Below are 9,552 nucleotides of genomic sequence, written 5' to 3' on the forward strand. Positions count from 1 at the left end.
AAGCCGTAGCGTGAATATCACTGTTTTCATCAGCAACATACGTAAGATGTGATTACTCCAAAGGAAAGCAGTTCTATTTGGGAAAGAAATGGAGAAGGGGGAGAAAAAAAACCATCAGATATTAATTAAAGTAGGTGATTTGCTTTAAAAATTGAAGGAAGGATGGATGGATGGGAGGGAGGGAGAAAAGGAAGAGAGGGAGGGAGAAAAGAAAGAAGAGAGAAAGGAAAGCGAGAGGGAAGAAAGGAAGAAAGGAACGAGAAAAGCGAAAGGAAAGAAGGGAGAAGGAAGGAAAGCGAGAGGGAAGGAAGGGGGAAGGAGGAAAGAGAGGAAGGAAGGGAGAAGGAAGGAGGAAAGCGAGAGAGGAAATGAGGAAAGGAAGGGAGAAGGAAGGAAGGAGAAAAGCTAGAGGAAGGAAGGGATGAATGTCATTTTCTCCTTGTTCCATCAGGGATTCCTCTGCATGGAATTAAACTACACCTGCACCCCACCCTTTATTTGCCTTCTAATAAGCTTTCCTTCTTTTCTTTTTAAAGTATTCTTCTTTTTTGCCCCACAAAATGATGGTGTTTCCCCCCCTTTACATTATGTGGTTGTACAGTGCCATATGTTGAACTGCAGGGAGGCCAGCTGCAGCTCCAAGAATTCGCATCCCCCCACTTCAGAAGCATGAAATGGTTATCCTGATCTTTCTTGTGCTGGGTCAGTGTTCCTCAAGCTCAGCAACTTTAAAACATGTGGACTCACAAAATAATAAAATATGTGGACTTTAATTCCCAAATGTTCTTCAAACAAAGATGATTAGGGGGGCTAAAACATACGAAGAACAGTTGCAGGAACTGGGTTTGTTTAGTCTAGTGAAAAGAAGGACTAGGGGAGACATGATAGCAGTCTTCCAATATCTTAGGGGCTGCCCCAAAGAAGAGGGAGTCAAGCTATTCTCCAAAGCAGCTGAGGGTAGAACAAGAAGCAATGGGCGGAAACTAAACGAGAGAAGCAATCCAGAACTAAGGATAAACAGTGAGGACAATCAACCAGTGGAATGGCTTGCTTTCAGAAGTTGTGGGTGCTTCATCACTGGGAGGCTTTTAAAAAGAGACTGGACAGCCACGTCTGAAATGGTATACGGTCTCCTGTTTGAATAGGGGGTTGGACTAGAAGACCTCCAAGGTCCCTTCCAACTTTGATGTTCTGTTATTCCTCCCATAACTCCTGTTTATTAGTTCCAGGTGAGTTGCATCACTATGCTGAACATGTATTCTCCTCTGAGTCAACATATCTTAAATGTGGCTAAGGTTGAGGAACTCTATTGTGATAACTTTTATTTCTGATCTGCAGCCAAACGTAAATTATAATCACACCCGAAAAGAAGGAGAAAAGTAGGTGAACAATGAAAAGAAAGCTACAATAGATTAACCTCATCTAAGATCAAGAACCTCTGAGAATGCAAGTGCATTATACTGTTGCAACTCTTCTGGAGCTAATGAAGAAGAGTTCAGAGAAGGAGAACAATGGTTGAAAACTAATCAAGGAGAGAAACAACCTGGAATTAAGGAGAAACTTCCTAACAGGGAGGGTAATTAACCAGTGGAACAGCTTGCCTCCAGTAGTCGTGGTTTTTTTTTTAAAGAAGAAACTGGACCAAGGTTGTCAAACTCTATTTCATTGAGGGCTGTATCAGGGTTGTGTTTGACCCCGGGGGGGGGGATGACCAGGGGCACGTCCACCTCAATGTCACTTGTGTCAGGGATGCCTGTGGCCTGAGCGCTCTGCCAGCGAAAATGGGCTCCTGAGCTCCATTTTCAGCTGTCAGTCATGGCTCCTGCAACCCTCTTTCACTGGCAGAGGGTTTATGGTTTTATGGTTTATGGTTTTATTATTATTTATAGGCCGCCCTTTTCCCTGAGGGGACTCAGGGCGGCTTACAATATATAGGGAGGGGAGTACAAGACAGTAAGACATAAAACAATACATAAGTAAAAATAGTACACAACATTCATTATTCGGGTGGGGACGGATTACGATCTTTATCCCCAGGCCTGACGGGATAGCCAGGTCTTGAGGGCTGTGCGGAAGGTCTGGACGGTGGTGAGGGTACGAATCTCCACGGGGAGATCGTTCCAAAGGGTCGGAGCTACTACTGAAAAGGCTCTCCTCCATGTAGTTGCCAGTCGACACTGACTGGCGGATGGAACTCGGAGGAGGCCTAATCTGTGCGATCTAATAGGTCGTAAGGAGGTAATTGGCAGGAGGCGGTCTCTCAAGTACGCAGATCCACTACCATGAAGGGCTTTATGGGTGGTAAGTAGCACCTTGAAGCGCACCCGGAGATCAACAGGTAGCCAGCGCAGCTCGCGGAGGATAGGTGTTATGTGGGCGAACCGAGGTGCACCCACGATCACTCGCGCGGCCGCATTCTGGACTAGCTGAAGTCGCCGGGTGCTCTTCAAGGGTTGCAGGAGCCGTGGCTGGCAGCTGAAAACGGCACTCGGGAGCCCATTTTCGCTGGAAAAAGCACCACGGGCCGGTTCTTTGCTGTTTCTAGGGCAACCCCACAGACCAAATCTAAGTACCCTATGGGCCAGATCCAGCCCCCGGGCCTTGAGTTTGACACCCCTGAGCTAGACAGTAGCTTATCTGGAGTGGAATAGGATCTGCTTCAGCAGGGGGCTGGACTAGAATAAGGTGACCAGACGTCCCGATTTCAGCGGGATAGTCACGATTTATAACAATTTGTCCCGTGACCCAGGGCGTTTTTAAAAAGTCCCAATTTTCTGGCTTCATGTTGAAAGCCCAGTGGATTTGCTTAAGAAATCCTAACCGGGGCAGTACAGAAGACACTCTGTCTAACCTCTCTCTCTCTGTCTCAGTACTTTCATTGAACTTTAAAGCAAGAAAATGGACACACACACCCCGCCCCTTTTACTCACTTTTATAAGAAAAGATGACCCAGTACCATAGAGCTCCAGGAAATACTTGGTTAGAGAGGTAGCGAATGTTCCTTCCTGGATTTTCCAGAGGGAAGGGGCACGGAGGTTGGAGGTCGGCTCGTGTGGAAAAAATGGTGGCAAAGTTTCTTTGAAAAATATTTCCCTGACTAATTTCACCATTTTAATTTGCTCAGTTCTTTGTATTAACATCTACATCATTCTGGATTGACTGGGAGTGCTCACTTGTGCCTGCTAGTAAGTGAGCTGGGTTTTTTCTTTTATTTTTTAATGTATTTTAAAATAATATTTTATTTATTGTACATAGGATTTTTTAAAATAGTTTTATTCTGTGTGGATTCTTTGTTTAAATTGTCTTAGACTATTTAAAAAAAGATTCTATCCAAAATAAATTGAAGTGAAACCATTTTTAAAAATTCTATGCACAATACTTTGAAATGTTTTACTTCAATTTATTCTGTGGGGATTCTTTTTTTGTCTTAGACTATTTAAAAAAAGATTCTATCCAAAATACAAAATACCAGCTGCAGTTATTCACTTAAGAACTGTGACAAGAAATGTGGTATAGTGACCAAAGTTACAATGGCATTGAAAAAAGTGACTGATGACCATTTTTCACACTTAGCAACCATTTTCACACTTAGCGACTGTTGCAGTATCCTCATGGTCACGCAATCAAAATTTTGATGTTTGGCAACAGATTCGTATTTATGATGGTTTCAGTGTCCTGGGGTCATATAATCACCTTTTGACAAAGTCAAATGGGAAACCAGATTCACTTATGTTACTAACTTATCAGCTGCAGTTATTCACTTAAGAACTGTGGCAAGAAAGGTGGTATAGTGACCAAAGTTACAATCGCATTGAAAAAAGTGACTGATTACAATTTTTCACACTTAGCGACCATTTTCACACTTAGCGACCGTTGCAGCATCCTCATGGTCACGCGATCTAAATTTTGATGTTTGGCAACAGTTACAATTTATATTTGTAAGTTGTAGTTACGTTGAAATAAAAAAAAATATTACAATACTATTTTTGCATTGTATGAAAATTTTTGTTGCTCCGTATAAAATTTTTAATCAAGCCCCCTCTCCCCCCCCCCCGGTCAAAGGTGTCCCTCTTTACCAATCTGAAAATCTGGTCACCTTAGACTAGAAGACTTCCAATGTCCCTTCCAGCTTTGCTTCTCTTCTCTTCTATTACATCAGTAGTGGGTTCCTAGTGGTTTGGACTGGTTCAGCCAAACTGGTAGTGGTTTGGCGGTCTGGATTGCTGGGTTGCTGGAACCGGCAGCAACCCAGGCCTGCCACACCCCCGAACTGGTTCTCTGGGCGGTACCATCTTGTTACTTGCTTCTGCGCATGCGGAGAGTAATTTTTATTGCAGTGTGCATGCGCACACCGCGTGGGCGTAACTTGGTGGGCGTGGCAGGGCAGGGCAAGGATACTGCAAAATCCCCATTCCCTCCCCACTTCTGGGGCCAGCGAGACGTGGAATTTGCCGGTTCTCCGAACTACTCAAACTTTCCGCTACCGGTTCTCCAGAACCTGTCAGAACCTGCTGGATTTCACCCCTGGAATCTGCTATCATCTTGTCTCATCTCCTTTTTCTCTATCTCTCTCGCAGCTGCCAACAGGATTATTTGGGCTGAGCGCATCTGTTCACCCAAGCTATAACTTGGTATTTTATTTGAATTGGCAGGAAACAGAAAAAAATGTCAAGCTGACCGTTGGCTGCCTTTTTTCACTGCTCTCTTTTCTCTTTCTGTTTTTTTATGGTGCTAGCCAAAAGTTTCTTTAATCTTGGCTTTGATATTCCTTTTAAGACAATGAACTACAACTTCAACCAAAAAAACCAACCAACAACTTTTAAATTTTTCTTCCCCCCCCCCCCAAAGTGTTTTATTTATTTTTTATAAATGTGTCAAATCAATTCATGAGAGTGTGGTACCTGGGTGTCATACATTCTAATACAGATAAAACTAATAAAGTTAAGCATAATTATTACATTCAATCAACTTATACAGGGCGGGGCATAACCTTTTCCTAGGGGGTCACAGCAAGATCGACAGCAGTTTACAACTTCCGCGACACCTCATTTTAAAGCCCATAAAAAACTGAATTGAATGAGCTATTAAATGTTAAATTTGCTTTAAGAATGGCTGGAAAATTCGATTCGGAAGAACAAAGGATCATTGACAGAATAAAATGCATTGCCTTTCGAGAGGCTCGCGATGCTGGAGCGACGTTTATCAATCGAAAATGGATTGCAAACAAATTGAAACGTCATCCGGATTGGGTTACTGATAATTGGAACAAAACAGCCCAAGAATGTTTCACAAAATTTGGAGAAGGGCGTCCTCTGCAACTGTCCCAAGAAAGCAAAGCCATCATTGCAACTGGCAGTCGCAAACAACGAAAAGGAAACCGAAAAGTGGCCCAAGAAATCCTTCAAATTCGTGGAAAACGAGTTGATCAAAGGACAATCGGCCGATATCGAGAACGAGAAGGTTTGAAGCCATTCCACGTCATTTGCAAACCATTGAAAACTCAAACACACGTTCAAGATCGGCTTTGGTTGTGCGATTGGTTGTCTGAATGGACCGAGGAAGATTTTCTTCATTTGGCGCCATCTGACGAATTCTTCGTTTATGCCATTCGAAAACCGAATTTCCAGAACGATCGAATTTGGGCTAAAGACGTCGACGACATCGCCAAACATGAACGATATCGACAAATCGTTCGCAATCCGACTTGCATCGGGATTTTTGTCATTTTCACAGCCAAGAAACTGCATTGGGTTTTGAAGGATAAAGGGGAATCCTGGGATGGCAGTTATTTCTGTGAGAAAATTTTATTGGAGAATGTCATTCCATTTCTCAGTGATCCAGACAATGTCTTGGTGGTTGGTGAGGCTGTCTTTCTTCATGACAAAGCTCCTTGCATGCGTGCAAATGCGACTCAGCAATTGTTAAAGGAAAACAATGTCGAATTTTGGGGCAATGACGTCTGGCCGGGAAATTCGCCAGATCTCAATCCGGCAGAGAACATTGGGGCCATAATTAAGGATGAAGTGGAAGCTCTGATGAATCAGGAGCAAGGTCAAAATCGATATTCGGTTGAAACTTTGAGAATGAATTTGGAAACTGTGTTGAAAAATCTGGAAAATCGAACGGAACTGTTTGAAGATTTGTTGTGTTCTTATCCACCTCGTTTGAATGCTGTTCGAAGGGCTAATGGTGGTCATACTGACTATTAAATCGTGTCAATAAACTCAGTTTTTGATGGGCTTTCGAATGGTGTATGAATTATTTGTGTTGTTATTACAAGTGTTGCTGTGACCCCCTAGGAAAAGGTTATGCCCCGCCCTGTATATTTCTAATAATGTTAGCCATTTACATTAGGTCGCATTTTAATCTATTGTTCAGTTGTTCCACATTTTCTTATTACTTTCAATTTATTACATAAAAGTATATACACTAATATTTCCCCTTCTCTTATTTCTATCACTTATTCTAGCTTTTAATCATGTCACCCTTTATTAAAAGACTTTTCCTTTCTCTCCCATCTAACTTCTAATCATGTCACCTACCTAAAGAAAACTTTTACATTTTTCTGAAAGAGCTCAATGGCACTTTTTCTAACTCAAAAATTTTATGAAATGTTTTATTATTAGAGGAGACAGGCAGCACCCAAATCTAAATAAAAATAAAAGCCGTACGTAAGCCTTCTTGAGCTCTGAAATTTCAGCTGGGTGGATTTCAGCTCCCAGAATTCCCCAGCCAGCTAAGGAATTCTGGGAATTGAAGTCCATACAGCTCAAAGTTGCTATAGTTAAGAAATGTTTGCTTTGGAAAATGCCTCAAGATTAATGGCTCTGTAAAGAAGGCTTTAGTATTTGCTAGAATGTGGGCTCATGTATGTTTGGCACATTTGAAAAGAAACACAAGACCTTCATTTCCTTTATTTGTATGCCGCCCTTTTCCCTGGGGGGACTCAGGGCGGCTCACAATTCAAAAAGGGAGGGGGGGAAAGACAAACAGTATTCCAATATGGAAACAATACAACATATTAAAAGAGAGCACAACAGTCACACAATTCGGGTGGGGTTGGAATCTTAACCCCAGGCCAGCCGGGACAGCCAGATCTTCAAAGCGGCGCGGAAGGATTGGAGGGTGGTGAGGGTCCGAATCTCCACGGGGAGTTCGTTCCAGAGGGTCGGAGCAGCCACCGAGAAGGCTCTCCTCCGGGTAGTTGCCAGTTTGCACTGGCTAGTAGATGGAATTCGGAGGAGGCCTAATCGATGCGATCGTATCGGTCTAGTGGAGGTAATTGGCAGTAGGCGGTCTCTCAAATACCCAGGCCCGCTACCATGAAGGGCTTTATAGGTGATAAGTAGCACCTTGAAGCGCACCCGGAGATTGACAGGCAGCCAGTGCAGCTCGCGGAGGATAGGTGTAACGTGGGTGAAGCGAGGTGCACCCACAATCGCTCGCGCGGCCGCATTCTGGACTAGCTGAAGTCGCCGAATGCTCTTCAAGGGCTTCAATCCCCTGGACTTCAATCCCCTGGACTCATCTGTTGGAAGAAATGTCCATTTGAGTTCAGTTCCGAGTGGGGGGGGGGGAAAGACACTGGATTCATGGAAGTTGCTTGGAAAGATGGTTTTAATGGTGGACAGGACAACATGCCTTGAAGATGTTGAATGAAGAAGAAAAAAAGGGAAGAGATGCTAAGAGTGCCCTGAGTTTTATACCTTTTCTGGGCTTTTGAATTTGAGCTTGTATTCTGATTGGTTGTCAGACTCCCATGGGGCCATGCAGGGGCAACTCTGTAGGCTGTCCTGAGTCCCGGGCTTGGTTGAGCCTTGCTGGGTGATGTAATCTTCCCAAGTGCTATGTGGTGAGATGGGTAGAAGGCTAATCCTACCTTTGTTGGATCTTGGGTGAGGGCATTTGCCTATGAATAGACCTAGCTATCTCTTTATCTCTTAAATGCTGACATATGCTGGGGCTATTGAGAAGTATGGGAACTATCAAGAGTGATTTTGCTTCCTGCCTAAAAGCATGTTTCTCCATTTCCCAACCAGGGAAATATAATATTCTGCCTTTTTAATATTTCCTAGAATATTTCATTTTTCTAGGAGAGGGGTGGGTTAGGGTTAGGGACGGACGTTGGGCACGCGCTTCGTGTGTGTGTGTGTGTGTGTGTGTGTGTGTGTGTGTGTGTGTGTGTGTGTGTAAAACAAGATGGTGGCACCTACAGCGCAACTGATAGAACTGGTTCAGGAGCGTTACTACCTACTTGGCCGAACTGGTCCGAACCAGTAGGAACCCACCTCTGGGGTGACTGCTAACTTCCTACATATTTTTGGAGTAGTTTGAAACCTGCCCATTTAATTTCTTTCTTATTTTTTTCTGGCTCCGTTTAAGGGGTTAGTAACATCGGCTAGAGACAGATCTCAAATACTGCACACAGTATTATGACCAAAATTGAGCCCAAAATTTCTGTCACTAAGTGAGACATTTGTTAAGTGAGTTTTGCACCATTTTACAACCTGTCTTGCTGCAGTTGTTAAAGTGAATCACTGCACTTGATAAGTGAGTCACCTGATTGTTAAGTGAATCTGGCTAACCCGTTGACTTTGCTTGTCATACGGTTGCAAAAGTGAGAGCACATGACTTTGGGAGACCACAACTGTCATAAATAGGAGTCAGTTGCCAAGGAGCTGAATTTTGATTAGGTGAACATGAAGATGCTGCATGGTCATAAGTGTAAAAAATGGTTCCTGCAAATTCTCAATTCCCTCCCCACTCCAGTTGAAGGATACTGCAAAATCCCCATTCTCTCCCCACTCCATGGGGAAGGATACTGCAAAATCCCCATTCCCTCCCACTCCTTACGATTGTAAGCCGCTCTGAGTCCCCTCAGGGAAAAGGGCGGCCTATAAATCCTAATAAAATGAAATGAAAAAAAAATGAAATGAAGGATATTGCAAAATCCCCATTCTCTCCCCACTCCTGGAGAAGGATACTGCAAAATCTCCATTCCCACCCCACTCCAGTTGAAGGATATTGCAAATTCCCCATTCCCACTCCACTCCAGGGGAAGGATACTGCAAAATCCCCATTCTCTCCCCACTCCATGGGGAAGGATACTGCAAAATCCCCATTCTCTCCCCACTCCATGGGGAAGGATACTGCAAAATCCCCATTCTCTCCCCACTCCATGGGGAAGGATACTGCAAAATCCCCATTCTCTCCCCACTCCTGGGGAAGGATACTGCAAAATCTCCATTCCCACCCCACTCCAGTTGAAGGATACTGCAAAATCCCCATTCCCACTCCACTCCAGGGGAAGGATACTGCAAAATCTCTATTCCTTCCCCACTCCAGGGGAAGGATACTGCAAAATCCCCATTCCCTCCCACTCCTGGGGGAAGGATACTGGTTGGGACTCGGGAGGTAGCGAATAGATCGGGGGCAGGGCCAGCCAGAGGTGGTATTTGCAGGTTCTCTGAACTATTCAGAATTTCCGCTACCGGTTCGCCAGAACCAGTCAGAACCGGCTGACTACCACTTCTGATTGCAAGGTTATAAAAA

This window comes from Thamnophis sirtalis, unplaced genomic scaffold (assembly GCF_051295495.1).
Source record: "Thamnophis sirtalis isolate CommonGarterSnake01/CBP01778 unplaced genomic scaffold, rThaSir2_p1.2 scaffold_2, whole genome shotgun sequence".
NCBI classification, from domain to species: Eukaryota; Metazoa; Chordata; class Lepidosauria; order Squamata; family Natricidae; genus Thamnophis; species Thamnophis sirtalis.